Source organism: Ranitomeya imitator, chromosome 5 (genome assembly GCF_032444005.1).
Source record: "Ranitomeya imitator isolate aRanImi1 chromosome 5, aRanImi1.pri, whole genome shotgun sequence".
Lineage (NCBI taxonomy): Eukaryota > Metazoa > Chordata > Amphibia > Anura > Dendrobatidae > Ranitomeya > Ranitomeya imitator.
This window is the reverse complement of record NC_091286.1, coordinates 334,563,242-334,590,256: the sequence shown is the minus strand read 5'-3', so window position 1 is coordinate 334,590,256 and position 27,015 is coordinate 334,563,242. Positions and strand designations below refer to the sequence as shown.

At 46.7% G+C, this 27,015-nt stretch overlaps 1 long non-coding RNA gene across 1 annotated transcript in view; it reads left to right on the top strand.

Moving 5' to 3' along the window:
* Positions 1 to 27,015, top strand: part of LOC138680713 (uncharacterized) — a 534,734-nt gene that overhangs the window by 486,975 nt on the left and 20,744 nt on the right. The window lies entirely within an intron of this gene.

The window sequence follows — 27,015 nt, the reverse complement described above, 5'->3', positions numbered from 1 at the left end:
AGAGGATCTGTAGTAGGAGACAATGGTCAACTGTGTCAAAGGCAGAGGACAGGTCTAGGAGGAGGAGTATAGAGAATTGTCTGTTAGCTTTGGCTGTAAGTAAGTCGTTAATAATTTTGGTCAGGGCAGTCTCAGTGGAATGGTGGGGACGGAAGCCAGATTGTAGGTTGTCAAAGATAGAGATAAATGCAAAGTGAGAGGAAAGTTCAGCATGGACATGCTGCTCAAGGAGTTTGGAAGCAAATGGGAGCAAAGATATGGGGCGATAGCTGGACAAAGCGCTTGGGTCAAGGGATGGCTTTTTGAGGATAGGTGTGATTGTGGCATGTTTGAAGGCAGAAGGGAAGGTACCAGAAGTTAGTGAAATGTTGAAGAGATGGGTTAGGGATGGGATAAATGTGGTGGTGAGGTTGGGGAGGAGGTGGGATAAGATGGGGTCAAGTGCACAAGTGGTGAGGTGTGATTTGGAGAGAAGATGAGCAAGCTCCCCTTCAGAGATTTTGGAGAGTGAAGTTATGGGGTTTGGGCATTGGTCTGGCATACAAAGGGGTTGTGGTGGTTGGACAACAAAGACTTGCCTTGTTTGGTCTATCTTATTTTTGAAGTGCATGGCAAAGTCCTTGGCAATGATTAGGGAACTCGGAGGAGACAGTGGTGGGCGGAGGAGGGAGTTAAAAGTGTTGAAAAACTGTTTGGGGTTGTGGGATAAGGAAGATACGAGGGTTGTGAAGTAGGTCTGTGTTACAGAACCCCCAGCACCAAGAATATGTTATGCAGTATATATTATGTATAATAGGTTCCATGTGAAATGCATCAATCCACAGGCTGCGCTCTTGGGCAGAGGGGACACGATATTCCCCTTTTGTCCTCCCCCACCTTTGTAATTCCCACAGTAAATATCAGCAGGCTACGGCCCCCTGCGGCTATTGTAATGTATGTCTGGCCTGCTTTTTCTATTGGCCTGCCCTGTGTATCTGTGTTATATATTCTGTGTGCTGTGAATAAAGTGTGTTCTTTTAGACTGAAAATATGTGGAGTAGCAGTCAGCTTTTATATGCTCTCACGTAATCAAGGAATTCCAGCCAACGTCCTTCATTCAGAATCCAGCAAAAGCAGAGTGGACCTCCTGAAACACGGGGTGGTACTGAAAGAGGTACCCCAGCTTGGTAGACCCCGTTACACTGGTGGCAGACAGCGGGATACCCCTTCTACAGGAGGAAAGGAATGAATGGAAGACATCTACCAGAAGTTAAAGAGGACTACATTAAAAGATCTGGTGGAAGCCCGAGGGTTAATCGCCAGCAACAAAACAAAAGCGGATTTGTTAGCAGCCATCATGGAACACGACAGTGCAGCGGCCCCTAATGTGAACGTGGAGGAGACTGAATTCCAGAGGGAGGTAAAGAACAGACTGGCATTCTATGGCCCAGACCCTGCAGTAGAGATCATACGAGAGGTGATGGCTGATGTGCGTACTGATCTGAAGGAAAAGATGGCCGAGCGGACCAGGATAGAGCTAACCAAGATGGAGATGGCAGAGCGGACCAAAGTGGAGCTGGCCAAGATGGAGATGGCAGAGCGGAGAGAGGAAAGTTAGCGAGCAGGGGGAGCTCTGGCCTCCGCCCAGGTACCTTCAACAGTAAGCCACAAAAAGATCCAGTATAATGCCTTCTGACAGTTGGGGGAGGCAGAGGAAGACATTGATGGCTTTCTGCAGGACTTTGAGCGGCAGTGTGCCCTTCATCAAGTGAAGCCGGAGGAACGGGTTCAGATTCTGGCCAGCAAGCTGACAGGCCGGGCAGCGGACGCCTATCGCACGGTACCTGATGAGGACTGTATGGACTATGAGCGGATCAAAGAAGTGATCTTGGCCCGGTATGCGCTGACACCAGAGGCATACCGCCAAAAGTTCCGCGGACTTATAAAACGAGTAATCGATACCCACGCTAAATGGGCCTGTAAATTACGGCGGTCACTGCTACAGTGGGAACAAGGGAGCCAAGCAACCACTAAGGAGGACATCCTCCAGCTCTTCTTGTTAGAACGATTCTTTAATGGACTAAACCCCGAGACACAGGAATGGCTTCGGGACAGGCGGCCAATGACTCTTGAGGAAGCCGCTCGTCTGGCCGATGAACATCATGACTGTTGTGAGTTCTGTTTTTGGGCTCCCTCTGGTGGTTACTGATGGTACTGGGTGACTTGTCTTTCCTGGGTTTCTGGGTTCCACCTGTTCCATCAGCATATGGGAGTTTCCTATTTAACCTGGCTTTGCTGGCATTTCCTCGCCGGTTATCAATGTATCCAGTGTGTCTTGTTACCTCTGCTCCCTGCTCCTAGAACCTTCTGGACAAGCTAAGTTTGGATTTTCCTGTTTTGTGTTTTGCTTAATTTGGTTTTTAGTCCAGCCTGCAGATATGTGATTCTCTGCTGCTGGTTGCTCTAGTGGGCTGAAATTGCTTTTCATGTGCCATGAGTTGGCACATGAGTTCAAGTAATTTCAGGATGGTTTTTTTGAAGGGTTTTTCGCTGACCGCGCAGTTCACTTTTGTATCCTCTGCTATCTAGCTTTAACGGGCCTCATTTTGCTGAAACTGTTTTCATACTACGTATGTGCTTTCCTCTCATTTCACCGTCATTATATGTGGGGGGCTGCTATTTGCTGTGGGGTATTTCTCTGGAGGCAAGAGAGGTCTGTGTTTCTTCTGATAGGGGAAGTTAGATCTTCGGCTGGAGCGAGACGTCTAGGATCATCGTAGGCACGTTCCCCGGCTACTTTTATTTGTGTGTTAGGTTCAGGGTCGCGGTCAGCTCAGGTTCCATCGCCCTAGAGCTTGTTTGTATCTGTGCTTGTCCTTTTTGTGATCCCCTGCCATTGGGATCATGACAGTATAACCGGCCCACAAAGTGTTAATTGTATTGGCTGAAGTAGGAGGATAAGTAGTCTGAGGAAGTTTTTTTTTTTTTTTTTTTTTTTTCCCCTCAGAGTTTGCTGCCTAGCCTTATTGCAGCCTGGCTACTTCCTCCTCCTCTTAATCTTTGAATGGCTCTGATCTCAGCTGTTAATCATGGACGTCCAGAGTTTGGCTTCCAGCCTGAATAATCTTGCCACTAAGGTTCAAAATATACAGGATTTTGTTGTACATGCTCCTATGTCTGAACCTAGAATTCCTGTCCCAGAGTTTTTTTCTGGAGATAGATATCGTTTTCTGAATTTTAGGAACAATTGCAAGTTGTTTCTTTCTTTGAAATCTCGCTCCTCTGGAGACCCTGCTCAGCAAGTCAAGATAATTATATCTTTCCTGCGGGGTGACCCTCAGGATTGGGCATTTGCATTGGCACCAGGGGACCCTGCGTTGCTTAATGCAGATGCGTTTTTTCTGGCATTGGGTTTGCTCTATGAGGAACCTAACCAAGAGATTCAGGCTGAAAAAGCTTTGTTGGCCCTCTCTCAGGGGCAAGATGAAGCAGAAATTTATTGTCAAAAATTTCGGAAGTGGTCGGTACTTACTCAGTGGAATGAGTGCGCTCTGGCTGCAAAGTTTAGAGATGGCCTTTCTGAGGCCATTAAAGATGTTATGGTGGGGTTCCCTGCGCCTGCTGGTCTGAATGAGTCTATGACTATGGCTGTTCAGATTGATCGGCGTTTACGGGAGCGCAAACCTGTGCATCATTTGGCGGTGTCGTCTGAACCGTCACCTGAGATAATGCAATGTGATAGAATTCAGTCCAGAAGTGAACGGCAAAAGTATAGGCGGAAAAAAGGGTTGTGCTTTTATTGTGGTGATTCAGCTCATGTTATATCAGCATGCTCTAAACGCACAAAAAAGGTTGATAAGTCTGTTGCCATTAGTACTTTACAGTCTAAGTTCATTCTGTCTGTGACTCTGATTTGTTCATTATCATCCATTTCCGTCGATGCCTATGTGGATTCAGGCGCTGCCCTGAGTCTTATGGATTGGTCATTTGCCAATCGCTGTGGGTTTAGTCTGGAGCCTCTGGAAGTCCCTATTCCTTTGAAGGGAATTGACTCTACACCTTTGGCTATGAATAAACCTCAGTACTGGACACAAGTGACCATGCGTATGACTCCCGTTCATCAGGAGGTGATTCGCTTCCTGGTACTGTATAATTTGCATGATGTTCTAGTACTTGGTCTGCCATGGTTACAAACTCATAATCCAGTCCTTGACTGGAAATCAGTGTCTGTGTTAAGCTGGGGTTGTCAGGGGGTTCATGATGATGCACCTCCGATTTCTATCGCTTCATCTACTCCTTCTGAGATTCCTGTGTTTTTGTCTGACTATCGGGATGTTTTTGAGGAGCCTAAGCTCAGTTCGCTTCCTCCTCACAGGGATTGCGATTGTGCTATAAATTTAATTCCGGGCAGTAAATTTCCTAAAGGTCGTTTGTTCAATCTGTCAGTGCCAGAGCATACTGCTATGCGGGATTATGTTAAGGAGTCCTTGGAAAAGGGACATATCCGTCCATCTTTGTCCCCTTTGGGAGCAGGTTTTTTTTTCGTGGCCAAGAAAGATGGTTCCTTGAGGCCTTGTATAGATTATCGTCTTTTGAATAAGATTACCGTAAAATATCAGTATCCTTTGCCATTGTTGACTGATTTGTTTGCTCGCATTAAGGGGGCTAAATGGTTCACTAAGATTGATCTTCGGGGTGCGTATAATCTTATACGAATAAAGCAAGGTGATGAGTGGAAAACCGCATTTAATATGCCTGAGGGCCATTTTGAGTATTTGGTAATGCCTTTTGGACTTTCTAATGCTCCTTCAGTCTTCCAGTCCTTTATGCACGATATTTTCCGTGAATATCTGGATAAATTTATGATTGTGTATTTGGATGATATTTTGGTTTTTTCTGATGACTGGGAGTCTCATGTTCAGCAGGTCAGGAAGGTGTTTCAGGTCCTGCGGGCCAATTCCTTGTTTGTAAAAGGCTCAAAGTGTCTCTTTGGAGTCCAGAAGATTTCTTTCTTGGGGTATATTTTTTCCCCTTCTACTATTGAGATGGATCCCGTCAAGGTTCAGGCTATTTGTGACTGGACGCAGCCTACATCTCTTAAGAGTCTACAGAAGTTCTTGGGCTTTGCTAATTTCTATCGTCGTTTTATAACTAATTTTTCTAGTGTTGTTAAGCCTTTGACGGATTTGACTAAGAAGGGTGCTGATGTTGCTGATTGGTCTCCTGCGGCTGTGGAGGCCTTTCAGGAACTTAAGCGCCGGTTTTCTTCTGCTCCTGTGTTGCGTCAGCCAGATGTTTCGCTCCCTTTTCAGGTTGAGGTTGATGCTTCCGAGATTGGAGCGGGGGCGGTTTTGTCACAGAGAAGCTCCGATGGCTCAGTGATGAAGCCATGCGCGTTTTTTTCTAGAAAGTTTTCGCCGGCTGAGCGGAATTATGATGTTGGTAATCGGGAACTTTTGGCCATGAAGTGGGCATTTGAGGAGTGGCGTCATTGGCTAGAGGGTGCTAGACATCGTGTGGTGGTCTTGACTGATCACAAAAATTTGATTTACCTTGAGTCTGCCAGGCGTCTGAATCCTAGACAGGCTCGTTGGTCACTGTTTTTCTCTCGTTTCAATTTTGTGGTTTCATACCTGCCAGGTTCAAAGAATGTGAAGGCGGATGCTCTTTCTAGGAGTTTTGTGCCTGACTCCCTTGGAAATTCTGAGCCCTCTGGTATCCTTAGGGATGGGGTGATTTTGTCTGCTGTCTCCCCAGACTTGCGACGTGCTTTGCAGGAGTTTCAGGTGGCTAAACCTGATCGTTGTCCGCCTGAGAGACTGTTTGTTCCGGATAATTGGACCAGTAGAGTCATCTCCGAGGTCTATTCTTCTGCGTTGGCAGGTCATCCTGGAATATTTGGTACTAGAGACTTGGTGGCCAGGTCTTTTTGGTGGCCTTCCTTGTCGAGGGATGTGCGTTCTTTTGTGCAGTCTTGTGAGGTTTGTGCTCGGGCTAAGCCTTGCTGTTCTCGGGCCAGTGGATTGTTGTCACCTTTGCCTATCCCGAAGAGGCCTTGGACACACATTTCCATGGACTTTATTTCGGATCTCCCTGTCTCTCAAAAAATGTCCGTTATCTGGGTTGTGTGTGATCGCTTTTCTAAAATGGTTCATCTGGTACCCTTGCCTAAGTTGCCTTCCTCCTCTGAGTTGGTCCCTCTGTTTTTTCAGAATGTGGTTCGTTTGCATGGGATTCCTGAGAACATCGTTTCTGACAGGGGATCCCAGTTTGTGTCTAGATTTTGGCGGACTTTCTGTGCTAAGATGGGCATTGATTTGTCCTTTTCGTCTGCATTCCATCCTCAGACGAATGGCCAGACTGAACGAACTAATCAGACCTTGGAAACTTATTTAAGGTGTTTTGTTTCTGCTGATCAGGATGACTGGGTTACCTTTTTGCCGCTGGCCGAGTTTGCGCTTAATAATCGGGCTAGTTCTGCTACCTTGGTTTCTCCTTTCTTTTGTAATTCGGGGTTTCATCCTCGTTTTTCCTCTGGTCAGGTGGAACCTTCTGATTGTCCTGGAGTGGACATGGTGGTGGATAGGTTGCATCGGATTTGGAGTCATGTGGTGGACAATTTGAAGTTGTCCCAGGAGAAGGCTCAGCAGTTTGCTAATCGCCGTCGCCGCGTGGGTCCTCGACTTCTTGTTGGTGACTTGGTGTGGTTGTCTTCTCGTTTTGTTCCTATGAAGGTCTCTTCTCCTAAGTTCAAGCCTCGGTTCATCGGTCCCTATAGGATCTTGGAAATTCTTAACCCTGTGTCGTTTCGTTTGGATCTCCCGGCATCGTTTGCTATTCATAATGTGTTTCATCGGTCGTTGTTGCGGAAGTATGAGGTACCTGTTGTTCCTTCTCTTGAGCCTCCTGCTCCAGTGCTGGTGGAGGGAGAATTGGAGCATGTTGTGGAGAAGATCTTGGATTCTCGTGTTTCCAGACGGAAACTCCAGTATTTGGTCAAGTGGAAGGGTTATGGTCAGGAGGATAATTCTTGGGTGGTTGCCTCGGATGTTCATGCTGATGATTTGGTTCGCGCTTTTCATAGGGCTCATCCTGGTCGCCCTGGTGGTTCTCGTGAGGGTTCGGTGACCCCTCCTCAAGGGGGGGGTACTGTTGTGAGTTCTGTTTTTGGGCTCCCTCTGGTGGTTACTGATGGTACTGGGTGACTTGTCTTTCCTGGGTTTCTGGGTTCCACCTGTTCCATCAGCATATGGGAGTTTCCTATTTAACCTGGCTTTGCTGGCATTTCCTCGCCGGTTATCAATGTATCCAGTGTGTCTTGTTACCTCTGCTCCCTGCTCCTAGAACCTTCTGGACAAGCTAAGTTTGGATTTTCCTGTTTTGTGTTTTGCTTAATTTGGTTTTTAGTCCAGCCTGCAGATATGTGATTCTCTGCTGCTGGTTGCTCTAGTGGGCTGAAATTGCTTTTCATGTGCCATGAGTTGGCACATGAGTTCAAGTAATTTCAGGATGGTTTTTTTGAAGGGTTTTTCGCTGACCGCGCAGTTCACTTTTGTATCCTCTGCTATCTAGCTTTAACGGGCCTCATTTTGCTGAAACTGTTTTCATACTACGTATGTGCTTTCCTCTCATTTCACCGTCATTATATGTGGGGGGCTGCTATTTGCTGTGGGGTATTTCTCTGGAGGCAAGAGAGGTCTGTGTTTCTTCTGATAGGGGAAGTTAGATCTTCGGCTGGAGCGAGACGTCTAGGATCATCGTAGGCACGTTCCCCGGCTACTTTTATTTGTGTGTTAGGTTCAGGGTCGCGGTCAGCTCAGGTTCCATCGCCCTAGAGCTTGTTTGTATCTGTGCTTGTCCTTTTTGTGATCCCCTGCCATTGGGATCATGACACATGACGCCAGGAGGCCTCAGTTGTCCGGATCAAAGATGGTCACTAGGGGTCCGCTCATGGACCTGGAGGGCCCCAAACCACCGAAGATTGTAGGGGGACCAGCTAGAAACTCGGCCTACCACAGTTCCCCTGGGGCGCGATGCCACACCTGCCGTCAGCTGGGCCACCTGCAAAGACAATGTCCCAACCGGACTCAGCATACCCAGTGGCCAAAGGCGGAAACAGCTACCTTCCGCGGGGCCGCTGTACACTGCTACCAAGGCAAAGCTGACCCGGCATTGGGGGCTACAACTAACCAAGGGGTGGAAGACATGGAGGAAGTGCTGCATGAAGTAGACCCCGTGCAGGCAGCCCGGGCAGATAATCGACAACTGCATCGACAGGTCGTGTGGGTTAATGGGAAACGCATGCAGGGACTAAGAGATTCCGTAGCAACTTTGACCCTTGTGAAGGCTCATCTCGTCCGGGACCAAGAGAAGACGGACCGGACAGTGGCAGTCCATGTAGCAGGGGGAGCCATACATCGACTGCCCACTGCCAGGATTCACCTGAACTGGGGAGTTGGGGATGGCCTTATTGAGGTCGGCTTGATGGAGGATTTGCCTGCAGACGTTTTGCTGGGAAATGACTTGGGGCCCATGTTCTCTGCCTTCTCGGTTGCCCCTCTGGCTGAGACATATCCTGTAACCACCCGGAGACCAGCTCAAGCTCCGGAGGCAGAATCACACTCAGAGGAGGCCCAGGTAAGACATCCCAGCCCTACACGTATTTCCATAGCCAGACACATTTCTTGGGCCACCCTAGATGAATTTAAGAGGGAGTTACTTGAGGATCCTTCATTGGAGGGATATCGTGGGAAGGCACAGGAGGGGAGAGGGGTGCTGGAAGGGGAACAGTTTATATGGAAGCAGGGACTCCTCTACTGGATCACAAAGCAGCACCACACAGGGACGAGCCCCACTATCAAACGACAGCTGGTAGTTCCCAATAAGTATAGGCAGGAGTTACTGCGAATCTCTCATGACATACCCTTGGCCGGGCACTTCGGCGTCAGTCGCACCAGGCATCGTCTGACACAAAACTTCTTTTGGCCGGGGGTAACCTATGATGTTCGTCAATACTGCCAGACCTGTGACAGTTGCCAGCGCATTGGCAAGAGGGGAGATCGATGCACGGCCAAATTACGCCCCCTCCCCATTGTGGAGGAATCATTTAGCCGAGTAGCGGTCGATCTGATAGGGCCGTTAGCCAAACCCAGTCCGTCAGGGAAAAGGTATATATTGACAGTGGTAGATTATGCCACACGATATCCAGAGGCGGTTGCGTTACCTAACATACTGGCAGAGACGGTGGTGGCTACCCTGCTCCAGGTTTTCTCATGGGTTGGATTTCCCCGGGAGATTATCTCAGACCAGGGTACCCAGTTTACAGCAGAGGTGACCAAACAACTGTGGAAGCTGTGCGGCGTAAAGTCCATTAGAAGTGCCCCGTACCACCCGCAAACCAATGGGTTGTGTGAACGCTTTAACGGGACGTTAAAACAACTCATTGGGACTTTTACCAGGACCTACAGGGACTGGGAGAAATTCTTGCCTCACCTCCTGTTTGCCTATCGAGAGGTGCCCAAAGAGTCCATGGGGTTCTCCCCATTCGAACTGGTATACGGGAGACGGGTAAGGGGACCCCTAGACTTAGTGCTAGAACACTGGGAAGAGGAGGGCATCATAGAAGGGGTACCTATTGTACCCTATGTGCTGGAATTCCGGGACTGCCTACAGGAGCTGACCCAGGCTGTATGTGGGAACATGCAGGTGACACAGCGGCGCTAGCGCGTATGGTACAATCGGAGGGCCAGAGAGCGCACCTTGGAAATAGGGCAGAAGGTCCTGGTGTTAGAGCCCGCTAGGCAGAACAAGTTCCAAGCTGCATGGCAGGGCCCCTACCAGGTAGTGGGGAAAATAGGCGACACCACCTATAATGTCGCCGATTGTGACGACCCCAGGGTTATCCGCATGTTCCACGTGAATATGCTGAAGCCCTATCGGGAGCGCCCTGAAGAGATAGTGGCCATCTGTGCACCTGAAGCAAAGGATTTAGCCGGACTTCCCTTGTCTGATGTCTTAGGGGAGAGGACTCAGTTTAAAACATGGGACCAGGTACACTGGGGTGAAGACTTAGGTCCCCGGGAGAGACAGCAGGCGGAGGAGTTGTTGAGGCAGCGACAGAGGATGTTTTCAGGGAAACCCGGGTACACTCACCTGGCACAACACAAGGTTGAGACCCGGGATCAGACCCCCCTGCGACAACCCCCCTTCCACTTCCCTGAGTCTGTACGAGAAGGGATGCGACAAGAGATACAGGAGATGTTGCGTTTAGGGGTCATTGAAGAGTCAGATAGTCCCTGGGCATCCCCCGTAGTGTTAGTGCCCAAGAAGGATGGGACTACACGGTTTTGTGTAGACTATCGTAAGCTCAATGAGGAAACAGTGACGGATGCGTATCCCATGCCGCATGTGGATGACTTGTTAGACCGGCTGGCAGGGGCAAAGTATTTGACCCCCATCGATCTATGCAAAGGCTACTGGCAGATTCCTCTTAGTCCTGATGCTATTCCCAAGTCGGCATTTGTCACCCCGTTTGGCTTATTCCAGTTTCGAGTTATGCCATTCGGGATGAAGACTGCCCCGGCGACCTTCCAGAGGCTGGCTGACCGGCTTCTGGATGGTCTCCAGGACTATGCGTGTGCCTACCTGGATGACATCGCCATCTACAGCGCGACATGGGAAGAGCATCTAAATCACCTAGAGACAGTATTACAGGATCCACAAGGCCGGAATCACCCTGAACCCAAACAAGTGTCACGTGGGCAAAGCAGAGGTTCAGTATTTAGGGCATTGGGTGGGAAGTGGGAAACAGAGACCAGAACCAGCAAAGATTAAGGCCATAGCCAAATGGCCCACCCCACACACTAAAACCCAGGTCATGGCGTTTCTAGGGACAGCGGGGTATTATAGGAAATTCGTTCCCAATTACAGCAGCGTGGCCAAGCCCCTCACTAATCTGACCCGTAAGAACCAACCCCGCCAGGTAACCTGGACCCCAGAGTGTGAGGAAGCCTTCCGCCAGCTAAAGGACGCCCTCACCAATACCCCTGTATTGGCCGCACTCAATCCAACTAAATGGTTCCTTCTTCACACAGACACATCTATGTTTGGATTGGGGGCAGTACTAAGCCAAGTCGGGCCGGACGGCCAAGAACACCCGGTAGCTTACCTCAGTCGGAAACTACTGCCCCGTGAAGTGAGCTATGCGGCCATCGAGAAGGAGTGCCTGGCAATAGTATGGGCACTCAAAAAGTTACAACCATATTTGTATGGACGACAGTTTTCCCTCCTAACGGACCATAATCCCCTAGTCTGGCTTAATCGGGTCTCCGGAGACAATGCCAGATTACTGCGGTGGAGTTTAGCCCTACAACCTCTGGACTTCACCATCCACTACAGACCCGGCAAACAAAACGGTAATGCCGATGGACTAAGTCGACAAACGGAACTTGTACCAACCCCATAAACTTCGGTCATCCCCAAACCGATCCGTTAAGAATCAGACTGTTTATGCCGATCGCGTTGCTGAAAAGGGGAGCCGTGTTACAGAACCCCCAGCACCAAGAATATGTTATGCAGTATATATTATGTATAATAGGTTCCATGTAAAATGCATCAGTCCACAGGCTGCGCCCCTGGGCAGAGGGGACACGATATTCTCCTTTTGTCCTCCCCCACCTTTGTAATTCCCACAGTAAACATCAGCAGGCTCCGGCCCCCTGCGGCTATTGTAATGTATGTCTGGCCTGCTTTTTCTATTGGCCTGCCCTGTGTATCTGTGTTATATATTCTGTGTGCTGTGAATAAAGTGTGTTCTTTTAGACTGGAAATACGTGGAGTAGCAGTCAGCTTTTATATGCTCTCACGTAATCAAGGAATTCCAGCCAGTGTCCTTCATTCAGAATCCAGCAAAAGCAGAGTGGACCTCCTGAAACACGGGGTGGTACTGAAAGAGGTACCCCAGCTTGGTAGACCCCGTTACAGTCTGTTTAGCAGAGGTGAGAGCTGATTTGAATGCCAGTGTTGCTTGTTTGAGTGCAGTGAAATCATCTTGTGAATGCGTTTTCTTCCAACGCCGTTCTGCAATTCTGGATACTTGCCGAAGCTTTTTAGTGATGTTATTGTGCCAGGGTTGTCTATTGGTTCGTCGCACTCTGCTATGCATGACAGGGGCGACCGTGTCAATAGCTGATGCAAGAGTGGCATTGTAGAAAGCAGTGGCAGTGTCTGTCGTGGAGTGGGGATATAGAGGACAGTGGTAGGATAGAAACAGAGAGTGTGTTGGTGTCTAGGTGTCCGAGATTCCTGCGTGGGTGCGCATGGTGCTGGACCTGGGTGATAGGTGAGGAGGACAGTGATGAGAAAGTGAGTAGATGGTGGTCAGATAGAGGGAGAGGGGAGGTTGTGAAGTTTGATAAGGAGCATAAACGGGTGAAGACCAGGTCTACTGTGTGTCCGTCTGTGTGGGTGGCTGAGGAGGACCACTGAGTAAGTCCAAAGAATGAAGTAAGGGACAGGAGTTTGGAGGCTGCTGACTGGTGGGTGTCAATGGGGATGTTGAAGTCACCCATGATGGTGGGAATGTCAGCAGAGAGAAAGAGAAGGAGCCAGGTGGAGAATTGGTCAATTAAGGCAGTGGTCGGGCCCGGAGGTCGGTATATGATGGCCATTTGGAGGTTATAGGGGGAGTAGATGCGGACAGAGTGGACTTCAAAAGAGGGGAGGATAAGGGAGGGTAGAGGTGGGATTGGGTTAAAGGTACACTTGGAAGAAAGGAGAAGGCCCACTCCTCCACCATGTTTGTTGCCAGGGCGAGGAGTGTGGGTGAAGTGGAGGCCTCCGTAAGTGCAGCAGGGGAGGCTGTGCCAGAGGGTGTAAGCAAAGTTTCGGTGATGCCCAGAAAGAAAAGATTACGAGAGGTAAAGAGGTCGTGAATCACGTGGAGTTTATTGCAGATGGAGTGGGCATTCCATAGTGATCCAGAGAGAGCGTGCAGGGGGGTGGGCATCATGGGAACGTATTTGAGGTGGGCAAGATTTCGGGTGTTTATTTTGGGTTGGGAGCGATAGGAGGGGGTAGTAATAGGAGGTATGAGCTGTGGGGTCCCGGATTGAGAGATGTGTCTCCAGCAGTGAGGAGAAGCAGAGAGAGACAGAGCAGGGGGGAGAAAGAGAGTGGGCGGCTTGTTTTGTGATTTATTAGGAGAGATCTGAGGTTGAGGAGCAGGTCAGCAGAGGAGGTCAGGTGGGGAGGCAGGAGGGAAGGAGAGATTATTACTTGGTTAGGGGGTGCTAGGGTTTGAGGATAGCGAAGGAGAGTGAGAAGTAAGGGAGCCAAAACTGTTAGAGCGTATGTCAGCATGATAAGAATAAGTGTGGCGGAAAAGGAAAGAAATTTAGTACATTTATTACATTGGTTAGTCTTACCTTCTGTTCACTTCTGGCTCATTTCTGGCATATTTCTGCTGTAATATTTTCTGTTATCCTTTTAGAGACATCCTTATAGAGACAGATCAAGACTTATTTTTCAGTTATTTTTCTGATATTAAAAAGTTGAAGATTAACCATTTCTTTAACAATTCCCCTATATTTATCATCTGATCTACCTTGCCCTAGCTGATCCCTTCCTGTCACTCAGGTCTGCAAGATAACCCTACTTCACGAAATACATGGCTTATCCGGTGTATATCATGGGATACTGACATGCTGTGTATCCATTCAAATTATACTGGTGGGTCAGACCTTCTGTTCCTCCTAACCCTATTTCTATTGAGGGATTATTATGAGCGGATGATATAGATACATTTTTATGACATAGAAATATAAACGTTTATATTAATATATTAAGATAGGTGTTAGAAAATAGAATATAGTTTTTGGTTGCTAGTATAATTCATAGAGTCCATATTGTCAATGAGTCTTTGTAAGCTCTCTGTGGGCTCTTTGTCTTTTATCAGACCTTTGGTCTTCTGAAATACAATCCCCAAGTCTACTGAAGTTTGCTTGTTGCAGAATATGCATTCAGGTTGGAGTGCAGTTATTGAGGTAGTCATCACTTGGGTTTAATTTATCTCTGAGTCAGTATTGATTTTAGCTTTACGTTTACCTGTAAAACATTTACAGTTAGAACTGAGAATTTTCTTTAAAAGCATAACAAATAACTTTATCATCACTGCAATGATTAGTATCACTAAAACTGCTTGAATTAGGACATGAATTACACCCGATATCCATCCACCTATTCCTTTAAACAGGTTCACGGGGTTTAACCATAAGAATAAGTCTCGTCTGGACTATTGTAACTCTCTACTAATCGGTCTCCCTCTTGCAAAACTCTCCCCGCTCCAATCTGTCCTGAATGCTGCAGCCAGGATCATATTCCTCACCAACCGTTACACCGATGCCTCTACCCTGTGCCAGTCATTACACTGGCTACCCATCCACTCCAGAATCCAGTACAAAACTACTACCCTCATCCACAAAGCACTCCATGGCTCAGCACCACCCTACATCTCCTCCCTGGTATCAGTCTACCACCCTACCCGTGCCCTCCGCTCCGCTAATGACCTCAGGTTAGCATCCTCAATAATCAGAACCTCCCACTCCCGTCTCCAAGACTTTACACGTGCTGCGCCGATTCTTTGGAATGCACTACCTAGGTTAATACGATTAATCCCCAATCCCCACAGTTTTAAGCGTGCCCTAAAAACTCATTTGTTCAGACTGGCCTACCGCCTCAATGCATTAACCTAACGATCCATGTGTGGCCTATTTATAATAAAAAAAAAAAAAAAAAAAAAAAAGGTTCCTCGCATCATGTTCTCATACACTTTATGCAGTATTAGCCCTCTGTGTCTGTACTGCTACATACTTAGGCAGGTAACTGGTTCATGCAGCTTTACATGAACACCTGAGCCTTACACTATGGCCGGTCCGAATAACTAAAGCAATTGTTACCATCCACCTCTCGTGTCTCCCCTTTTCCCCATAGTTTGTAAGCTTGCGAGCAGGGCCCTCACTCCTCCTGGTATCTGTTTTGAACTGTATTTCTGTTATGCTGTAATGTCTATTGTCTGTACAAGTCCCCTCTATAATTTGTAAAGCGCTGCGGAATATGTTGGCGCTATATAAATAAAATTATTATTATTATTATTATAAGAGCTATTCAGGGAGGGGTAAATCATCCAGTGAATTAGCTTTTTGCACCCCTTCCCTTTATCATTTCAAGTTATTCTATATCATGAGTAATTCTCATTAGTCCGGAAGGATCTATATAGCGGTAGGTCCTACCACCTGACAGAAGCCTCCTTGAGAGGCTGTGAGATAATTATGTACTGTAGAATGATGATTAATAATAACTAGAGTTAAGTGACTTTTACTCTTTTAGGATCGAGTCGGGTTTCTCGAAACCCGACTTTGTCAAAAGTCGGGTCGGGTGAATTCGGCCGATTATTGCGAAAAGTCGGAGGCCGACTGAAACACGAAACCCAATGCAAGTCAATGGGGAATCAAAGTCGGCAGTGAGTGGAGGACAGGAAAACACCTACAGTGCCCATTTTAATGCCAAAAACATCAATTCTTATTTCTTAAGCTTGTCAATCTTTACTTACTTTATAATAATAGTTAGGCATTGAAAACAGGGGCTCATTCGGCTAAAGTTGTGGGGGATAGGGTTGGCTCAAGATTTTCGTGGGCCCGGGAAATGCGGAATATGTCACGGCGGTGGAGCAGGGAGAGGTAAGTATTTCAAATTTGCAAGTCCTGTTATCCTGAGCAAGCAGGGGGGCCCACTAGTTGGCACTGGCACAGGGCCCCTCATAGTATGGCGGTGTGTTTGACGGTGGGCGGCGCCTCCCACTGCCAGAGACACTTTTGCGTACTATGAGGGGCCCTGTGCAAGTGCCAACGAGTATGCCCCCTAACCTGATGAAGGAACCTGCACTTTCATCTGCACCTTCCTCTTTGTCCCCATGTAAGGTGGTATAGTATGCGGAAAGGGGAACCTGACTTTCAGCAGGGTCAAATTCTGGCTGTGTAGGGTGCAAGGGGAATGTAGTGGTCTGGGTCAATCTACCAGCAGACTCATCTAGCAGTGGCTGGCCAATGGGCAGGATGAGGAGGAAACACAGATATAGGCCCAAATAATAAAGTAGGCTAAATGCAGTTCAAAAGTGGTAACAGGACTAAACAGGCGGCATTGCTTTGTTCAGTGGAGGACAACTGTAATGAGTGGCAGACACAGTTAGTAGGCCCAAGTAATAAAGTGGGCCAAATGCAGTTCAAAATTGGTAACAGGAGTAAACAGGCAGCTCAGCTTTGTTCAGTGGAGGAGAAAAGCAAGGAGCGGCAGACACCGTTAGTAGGCCCAACCAAACAAGTAGGCCAAATGCAGATTAACCCCTTCATGACCCAGCCTATTTTGACCTTAATGACCTGGCCGTTTTTTGCAGTTCTGACCAGTGTCCCTTTATGAGGTAATAACTCAGGAACGCTTCAACGAATCCTAGCGGTTCTGAGACTGTTTTTTTATGACATATTGGGCTTCATGTTAGTGGTAAATTTAGGTCGATAACTTTTGCGTTTATTTATGAAAAAAAAGGAAATTTGGCTAAAATTTTGAAAATTTTGCAATTTTCAAAGTTTGATTTTTTATTCTGGTAAATTAGAGAGTTATGTAACACAAAATAGTTAATAAATAACATTACCCACATGTCTACTTTACATCAGCACAGTTTTGGAAACAATTTTTTTTCTGCTAGAAAGTTATAAGGGTTAAAATTTGACCATCGATTTCTCATTTTTACAACGAAATTTACAAAACCATTTTTTTTAGGGACCACCTCACATTTGAAGTCAGTTTGAGGGGTCTATATGGCTGAAAATACCCAAAAGTGACACCATTCTAAAAACTGCACCCCTCAAGGTACTCAAAACCACATTCAAGAAGTTTATTAACCCTGCAGGTACTTCACAGCAGCAGAAGCAACATGGAAGGAGAAAATGAACATTTAACTTTTTAGTCACAAAAATGATGTTTCAGCAACAATTTTTTTATTTTCCCAAGGGAAAAAGAGAAACTGGACACAAAAAGTTATTATACAATTTGTCATGAGTACGCCGATACACCATATGTGGGGGTAACCACTGTTTGGGCGCACGACAGGGCTCGGAAGGGAAGAAGCGCCTTTTGACTTTTTCAATGAAAAATTGGCTCCAATCTTTAGCGGACACCATGTCGCGTTTGGAGAGCCCCTGTGTGCCTAAACATAGGAGCTACCCCACAAGCGACCCCATTTTGGAAACTAGACCACCCAAGGAGCTTATCTAGATGCATAGTGAGCACTTTGAACCCCCAGGTGCTTCACAAATTGATCCGTAAAAATGAAAAAGTACTTTTTTTTTACAAAAAATTTATTTTAGCCTCAATTTTCTCATTTTCACATCGGTAACAGGATAAAATGGATCCTAAAATGTGTTGAGAAATTTCTCCTGAGTACATTGATACCTCATATGTGGTCACAAACCACTGTTTATGCATACGGCAAGGTTCGGAAGGGAAGGAGCGCCATTTGACTTTTGAATGAAAAATTAGCTCCAATCGTTAGCGGACACCATGTCATGTTTGGAGAGCCCCTTTGTGCCTAAACATTGGAGCTCCCCCACATGTGACCCTATTTTGGGAATTGGACCCCCCAAGGAACTTATCTAGATATGTGGTGAGCAATTTGAACCCCCAAGTGCTTTACAGAAGTTTACAACGCAGAGCCGTGAAAATAAAAAATCATTTTTCTTTCCTCAAAAATTATGTTTTAGCAAGCAATTTTTTATTTTCACAAGGGTAACAGGAGAAATTGGACCCCAATAATTGTTGCCCAGTTTGTCCTGAGTATGCTGGTACCCAATATGTAGGGGTAAACCACTGTTTGGGCGCACGTCGTGGCTCGGAAGGGAGGGAGCACCATTTGACTTTTTGAATGCAAGATTGACTGGAATCAATGTTGGCGCCATGTTGCGTTTGGAGACACCTGATGTGCCTAAACAGTGGAAACCCTTCAATTATAACTCCAACACTAACCCCAACACACCCCTAACCCTAATCCCAACTCTAGCCATAACCCTAATCACAACCCTAACCCCAACACACCCCTAACCCTAATCCCAACCCTAACCCTAATCCTAACCCTAAACCATAACCCTAACCACAGCCTAATCTTAACCCTATTTCCAACCCTAACCCTAGTTCCAACCCTAACTCTAATTCCAACCCTAACCCTAAGGCTATGTGCCCACGTTGCGGATTCGTGTGAGATTTTTCCACACCATTTTTGAAAAATCCGCAGGTAAAAGGCACTGCGTTTTACTTGCGGATTTACCGTGGATTTCCAGTGTTTTTTGTGCGGATTTCACCTGCGGATTCCTATTGAGGAACAGGTGTAAAACGCTGCGGAATCCGCACAAAGAATTGACATGCTGCGGAAAATACAACACAGCGTTTCCGAGCGGTATTTTCCGCACCATGGGCACAGCAGATTTGATTTTCCATTGGTTTACATGGTACTGTAAACCTGATGGAAAACTGCTATGAATCCGCAGCGGCCAATCCGCAGCGGATCCGCAGACAAATCCGCTGCGGATCCGCAGCCAAATCCGCACCGTGAGCACATAGCCTAATTCTAACCCTAACCCTAGTTCTAACCCTAATTCTAGCCGTAACCCTAACCCTAACCCTAGCGGGGCAACAAAAAAAAATGTCTTTATTTTATTATTGTCCCTACCTATGGGAGTGATAAAGGGAGGGTTTATTTATTATTATTTTTATTTTGATCGCAGTGACAAGATTACAATGTTACAATACACACTTGAACTAAGTGTACAACTAAAACTCCATAGAAAGAAAGTAAGTACCAGACACGTGTTTGCTAGGTAGTGTAGTTTCGGAGACAAAACTGGTGATATAGGGTCATTACCGGCATAATAATATGGAATGGTGAATGATACGGTGTTCACATGAGTGGAGGCAAACAGGATATATAAGGGCCTGGGTACCATATATAGTGCTGAGACGTGGGTTCCTAAAGAGTCTGTCCACTCAGTCCAATATGATAAGAAAGCCTGTGTGAGTGTACAAATAAACAAAATATACAGTTAGGGCCAGAAATATTTGGACAGTGACACAATTTTCGCGAGTTGGGCTCTGCATGCCACCACATTGGATTTGAAATGAAACCTCTACAACAGAATTCAAGTGCAGATTGTAATGTTTAATTTGAAGGGTTGAACAAAAATATCTGATAGAAAATGTAGGAATTGTACACATTTCTTTACAAACACTCCACATTTTAGGAGGTCAAAAGTAATTGGACAAATAAACATAACCCAAACAAAATATTTTTATTTTCAATATTTTGTTGCAAATCCTTTGGAGGCAATCACTGCCTTAAGTCTGGAACCCATGGACATCACCAAACGCTGGGTTTCCTCCTTCTTAATGCTTTGCCAGGCCTTTACAGCCGCAGCCTTCAGGTGTTGCTTGTTTGTGGGTCTTTCCGTCTTAAGTCTGGATTTGAGCAAGTGAAATGCATGCTCAATTGGGTTTAGATCTGGAGATTGACTTGGCCATTGCAGAATGTTCCACTTTTTGGCACTCATGAACTCCTGGGTAGCTTTGGCTGTATGCTTGGGGTCATTGTCCATCTGTACTATGAAGCGCCGTCCAATCAACTTTGCAGCATTTGGCTGAATCTGGGCTGAAAGTATATCCCGGTACACTTCAGAATTCATCTGGCTACTCTTGTCTGCTCTTATGTCATCAATAAACACAAGTGACCCAGTGCCATTGAAAGCCATGCATGCCCATGCCATCACGTTGCCTCCACCATGTTTTACAGAGGATGTGGTGTGCCTTGGATCATGTGCCGTTCCCTTTCTTCTCCAAACTTTTTTCTTCCCATCATTCTGGTACAGGTTGATCTTTGTCTCATCTGTCCATAGAATACTTTTCCAGAACTGAGCTGGCTTCTTGAGGTGTTTTTCTGCAAATTTAACTCTGGCCTGTCTATTTTTGTTATTGATGAATGGTTTGCATCTAGATGTGAACCCTTTGTATTTACTGTCATGGAGTCTTCTCTTTACTGTTGACTTAGAGACAGATACACCTACTTCACTCAGAGTGTTCTGGACTTCAGTTGATGTTGTGAACGGGTTCTTCTTCACCAACTTAAGTATGCGGCGATCATCCACCACTGTTGTCATCCGTGGACGCCCAGGCCTTTTTGAGTTCCCAAGCTCACCAGTCAATTCCTTTTTTTCTCAGAATGTACCCAACTGTTGATTTTGCTACTCCAAGCATGTCTGCTATCTCTCTGATGGATTTTTTCTTTTTTTTCAGCCTCAGGATGTTCTGCTTCACCTCAATTGAGAGTTCCTTTGACCGCATGTTGTCTGCTCACAGCAACAGCTTCCAAATGCAAAACCACACACCTGGAATCCACCCCTGACCTTTTAACTACTTCATTGATTACAGGTTAACGAGGGAGACGCCTTCAGAGTTAATTGCAGCCCTTAGAGTCCATTATCCAATTACTTTTGGTCCCTTGAAAAAGAGGACGCTATGCATTACAGAGCTATGATTCCTAAACCCTTTCTCCGATTTGGATGTGGAAACTATCATATTGCAGCTGGGAGTGTGCACTTTCAGCCCATATTATATATATAATTGTATTTCTGAACATGTTTTTGTAAACAGCTAAAAAAACAAAACTTGTGTCACTGTCCAAATATTTCTGGCCCTAACTGTATATACCTGTCGGTGAAACCAGTAGGGGCTGCTGTCCCAGGTAGGAAAAAACTTAATACAGGAGGGGCCGTAACATGTCCAATGGGCCTGTAGGTTTAGGTAAAGGAGCGTGAGTGCCCAGAGATTACTGGTAAAAAACTGGCTGGCAGAGAAGGGAGACGGTATCGCCGCAACTATACCTGTGTGGGGTCCTGTGTGAGGTCAGCGGCGCATCCCTCGCCTTGCTGTATCGTCCTGGAGGGAGGCTGGAGGAGTGAGAATGGGAGGAAATATCGCCCTAAAATAGCGCCGGACCGGAAAGTCCCGGACCGGAAGTGACGTGGTACAGACCCCCGCATGCGCAATGAGCTCCTAACGCTAGTGTGGGCAAGATCCTGCCCAAGAGTGGAAGTAAACAAGCGCTGATAGTAGCGCTGAATGGGACACAGGAAGGAGGATGTTAACCCCTACGGGTACGGCCAGTAGGAGCCAGCCTAGTCGGTAATGTAGTGAGACTCCTGTTAATAAGAAATGGAGGGTGTATGGGAATAAATGTCGGAGGACTGTGGGAAAATGGGAACTGCTGGAGAACTAGTAAGACAGCCGGAGGAGTGAGTCAAAGATAATAAAATATGTTTGGAAAGTGATATATCTAAGAATGAAATAATGAAAACAAAGAAAAATAAACAAAAATAATAAAATAGTAGAATTGCGACCAAAGAGCTGAGAAAATGAAAATATATGAAAAATAAATGAAAAAATGAAGAAAATGAAAAAAAAGAAAAAAATGAAAAAATGAAGAAAATGAGAAGAGATAAAAATGGTGAAAAAAATGAAACAAAATGAAAAAAATAAAAAAATAATACAAAAGTGGAAAAATAAAGAAATCATATAAAAATTAAAAAATGAAAAAATAAATAAAAATGGTTATTAGGCCGGAAGACTCACCTAATGGGAAGTAGAGTCAACGTGTCTGGAAAGTAAAGAATTTAGAAGATTAGTAAAGCATTATAGTAACCAATCAATGTCCCTGTTGAGACCCTTGGGGCTGAGGGTCTCTAACTTGTGGATCCAATACGTCTCGTGCATTTTGAGTTGTCTAATATGGTTGCCTCCTCTTCTGGGTCTGGGGACCTGTTCAACCACCTGATATTTAAGTTGCGCCACCGTGTGTCTGCATTTGATGAAATGCTCGGGGATTGGTAGCCATGTTTTACTGCAACGAATGGTCGATTTGTGGCTAGCTATGCGATCCTTCACATGCTGAGTTGTCTCCCCTACGTACAGAAGGCCGCACGGGCACTTTATAACGTAGACAACAAAATTTGAATTGCATGTGTAGTAGCCACGAATTGGGTAGGTTTTACCTGTCCTAGGATGTGTTACACTGTCCGACTTGATCACATTCGAACAAGAGGCGCAGTTGAGGTATGGAAATGTCCGTGAGTGGTGTGGGGTCAGTGTAGTCTGAGTTGTAATGGGGCGTAGACTGCCTATATCCGCCCGGACCAATTTGTCCCTGATGTTGGGGGCTCTCCTGTTGCACATGAGAGGTGGTGCAGAAAAGCTCGTGATGTTAGGGTAGGCTTTCCTTAGGAGGGGCCAATGTTTATTGATCACTCTCTCAACCTTGGGCATAAACGGGTGAAACGTGTGGACAAATGGGACCCTGTTTGCATTGGTGTTGCTAGGCGACACAGGTGGTGGTTGTAAAGCTCGTGTTTTCTCTCGGTCAAGTAGACCTTGTGGGTACCTCCTCTCTCTGAATTTTTGGGACAAATCTTCTAAGCGTGTAGGAAGTATATCCGGATCTGAGACTATTGTAGCTACTCTGGTGAACTGCGAACGGGGAAGGCTATTGCGTGTAGCTTTTGGGTGGCTGCTGGAATAATGTAAAAGACTGTTACAGTCCGTAGGTTTGCAGAACAGGTCAGTGTACAGAAGACCCTGGTCATCCTTCCGGACAAGAGTGTCCAAGAAGGAGATTTGAGTATGGTCAAAGTGCATAGTAAACTGGAGCTCTGGATAGATGGAGTTGAGAGTCTGGTGAAATGCCTGTAATGCGTCAGTTGAACCCTTCCAGATGAAGAAAATGTCATCTATATAGCGTAGGTAACAATCGATGTGTTCCCCATATCTGATATCCATATAGACGAAGCTCTCCTCAAATGAGTTCATATATGCATTAGCATACGCCGATGCGACATTAGAGCCCATCGCGGTCCCTTGGCACTGTACATAGTAGGTATCCTCATAGAGGAAATAATTCTCATAGAGGACTAGTCTTAACAGGTCTATGCAAAGCCGTACATAGGTAGTGGATTTACCCAAATTCTCCAGAAGCAGTTTGGATGCTGCAATGCCTTTCTCATGGGTGATAGCAGTATAGAGGCTATTAATGTCCATAGTCACTAAGAGGCTGTCAGGGGGTACGTTGTCGTGTTGTCTAAGCACTCTGAGGAAGTGGCCGGTGTCAAGTATAAAGGACTTACTATTCTTAATCAGTGGTGTCAGGATTTTTTCTAAGAAAACTGATAATGGTGATAATATTGAGTCGGTGGATGTTAGGAGTCGAGTTTCCTCTGCTGCACAGGGGGAATCTCGATCCCTGTCTGCTGCGGTCTCCCATTCTGTACCGGCCGCAGTGGGGCCTGCTCAGCGGAGGCGTCGCTCCCAGCATCTTGCTGGGACTGATTCTGTGCAAAGGGTTACTGTTGCCTTTTCTGGCTCTCCTGTTGTACCCTGCACTGATCTGCGGCGAGCGGGCTTCTCTGGGACTAAGTCCTTATTTGCACACACTGAGCATGCCCAGGGCAAGATCTCCCGTTGGAGATTGAGGGTCACATGCTCAGGTACTGCAGCACATTCCATTGGTCCTCCAGGAAGGTCCTGAAAGGGCAAAACTTCAGTAGTAGCTTCCTGTGCTGCAACTATATAAACTGCGCATGACCGCACGGCCATGCGCTAGTATTGTCTTGATAATATGTGTGTGTGTTGTGAGTGAAAGTCGCTCTTTAAAATACCCTCCCTATTGGATGTCTGTTCGCGGAAGGTGTATGTTTGCTATCTAGCGCCCGACTTATCCAACAGCACGTTACACACATAACAGCGTCTAGTTGCTGTGACCGCCTGTACGGCGCCGTGCGCTTCCTCTGCGCTTTCCTTACCCAAGCCTGGGTGGATAGTGGCGTCCGTCAGTGCGGCACTGCATGCACTCTCGTGCCTTTATATACTATTTTTATAGTTTCCTTACACACCCAGTTGCGGTGTTGTGCCAGGAAGTGGTCTAATCGGACTTCAATCCTGTGTTGGGGTTGTGTTCGCTGACTTCTTGCTCGCGCTCTATGTGCGGTACCGCGGTCCTGTGACTCAACAGGATCGCTTCCTTCACGCAGGGTGAAGTTAACCCGTGCGTGTATACTTATAGTACCGCCATATAGTCCGTCTTACTAGCAGCAGGGTTTTTGCCTGCACGGTGGACCTCGGACTGCGAACGCACCTAGATTCTTATCATCTATACTTGGTGCGTTCCGCCAGTCCTTAACAGTGGATGCCACTATGGGACGGCCGGGAGGATTTGTTAGGGACTTATGAATTTTAGGTAATATATAGGAGAACAGCAAGCAGCGGCAGACACCGTTAGTAGGCCCAACCAAACAAGTAGGCCAAATGCAGTTTAATATCTGAAACGGTGAAAATTGAGGCTCAGCTTTGTTCAGTGGAGGACAACTGTAATGGGAGGCAGACACAGTTAGTAGGCCTAAATAAGTAAGTAGGCTAAATGCAGTTCAAAACTGGTAACTGGAGTACAAAGGCAGCATAGCTTTGTTCAATGGAGGACAACTGTTATGAGAGGCTCACACAGACTTAGTAGGCCTAAAATAAAAAAGTAGGCTAAATGCAGTTCAAAATTGGTAAGAGGAGTACACAGGCAGCATAGCTTTTTTCAGCGGAGGACAACTGTTATGAGAGGCTCACACAGTTACTAGGCCCAAGTAACTAAGTAGGCTAAATGCAGTTCAAAATTGGTAAGAGGAGAACACAGGCGGCATTGCTTTGTTCAGCGGAGGAGGACAACTGTTATGAGAGGCTCACACAGACTTAGTAGGCCTAAAATAAAAAAGTAGGCTAAATGCAGTTCAAAATTGGTAACAGGACTAACCAGGCGGCATAGCTAGGTACTGGGGTGGGCTCCTCTGCTGAGTAGCAGACAGTGGTAGTAGGCGCAAAGTATTAACTGGTCTAAATGGAGGCCAGGGCCCCTGTATATTTTAACTATCATCAATCATGTCAACAAATTTGTATTGGCAGTGCCATTGAAGGATTTAACAGCACAGACGACACAGTGGTGGAGCAGGGAGAGGTAAATATTGCAAGTGGTAGAGCACTGTTCGAGCTGGGGGGGAACACTCTCTCATGGGCGGCAGTACTGGCATAGGGCCCCTCATATTGCGACGGTGTGTCTGACATTGGGTGTGTGCCACCACCGTCAGAGACACTTCATTGTACTATGAGGGAACCTGTGCCAGTGCCATCGCCCAAAAGTGGGCACACCCACCAGTCCAGGCAAACGGCACTCGCACGGGTGCTTGCGCCAAGTGGTGACCACGGCCCTGTGGGGGGGATCAGACCATTTAGGGAGGTACAAAAATGGCCTATGGTGGACATTCAGCAGCTGCAAATGGAGGAATTGGAGCAGTCAGTAAAAGGAGGCCAAATGCAAGACATTTTTCAGGCAAGCTACGTGTCAGCAGGGGAAGGTGGGGCAAAATAATTTGAAATCCATGATTGGTTCATTTTAATGAAGGTTAGATCATCAACATTTCGGGTAGCCAGACGAGTCCTTTTTTCGGTCAGTATTGAACCAGCAGCACTGAAGACTCTTTCTGATAGCACACTAGCAGCTGGCAAAGCGAGGTCCTGTAATGCATATTCTGCCAATTCAGGCCAGGTGTCTATTTTTGATGCCCAGTAATCAAAGGGGAATGACCTGTGAGGGAGAACATCGATAAGGGAGGAAAAATAGTTTGTAACTATACTGGACAAATGCTGTCTCCTGCCACTTTGAATCGATGCAGCAGTACCTTTTGTGTCTGCGGTCATTGCGAAATCACTCCACAACCTGGTCATAAAACCCCTCTGTCCAATGCCACTTCTGATTTGTGCACCTCTAACATCTCTGCCATGTTGCCCCCTACAGCTCGTGTGAGAACCATCACCGCCGATGTGTGCTGGGAATGCCTGAAGCAAACGGTCTACAAGAGTTGCTTGTTTGGTAGCCAATATTTGCTCAAGGTTCTCATGTGGCATGATATTTTGTAATTTTCCTTTATATCGTGGATCCAGGATGCAGGCCAACCAGTAATCGTCATTGGTCATCATTTTTATAATGCGGAGGTCCCTTTTTAGGATACGCAAGGCATAATCAGCAATGTGGGCCAATGTTCCAGGTGTCAATTCACTGCTTGTGCTGGGTTGAGGAGCACTTTCTTGCAAATCAACATCACTTGTCTCCCGCAAAAATCCTGTACCTGACCTTGCAATGCCAACAGTTTCTATTGCCCCCTGAGAAGCATCCTCCTCCCATAAATATTCATCCCCATCATCCTCCTGCTCCTCCTCCTCCTCTTCGTCCACCACCTCGTCCAGGAGAGTTCCCTGAGCAGACAATGGCTGACTGTCATCAAGGCTTCCCTCCTCCTCGGCCACAGACGCCTGCTCCTTAATGTGTGTCAAACTTTGCATCAGCAGACGCATTAGTGGGATGCTCATGCTTATGATGGCGTTGTCTGCAATTACCAGCCGTGTGCATTCCTCAAAACAGTGAAGGACTTGACAGAGGTCTTGGAGCTTCGACCACTGCCATCCAACTGCCTGCCCGTGTATGTGTATCCTCACACAAATACATTACAGCACTCCTCTGTTCGCAGAGCCTCTGAAGCATGTGCAGTGTGGAGTTCCATCTTGTTGCAACATCGATTATTAGGTGGTGCTGGGGAAGCTTCAGCGATCGCTGATGGTTCAGCATACGGCTAGAGTGTACGGGCGACCGGCAGATGTGCGAGCAAAGTCTTTGCACCTTCAGGAGCAGGGCTGGTATCCCCGGATAATTTTTCAGGAAGCACTGCACCACCAGGTTCAAGGTGTGAGCCAGCCAAGGTATGTGTTTCAGTTCAGAAATGGCTATGGCAGCCATAAAATTCCTTCTGTTATCACTGACTCCCTTGCCTGCCTCAAGATGTACACTGCCCAGTCATGACTGAG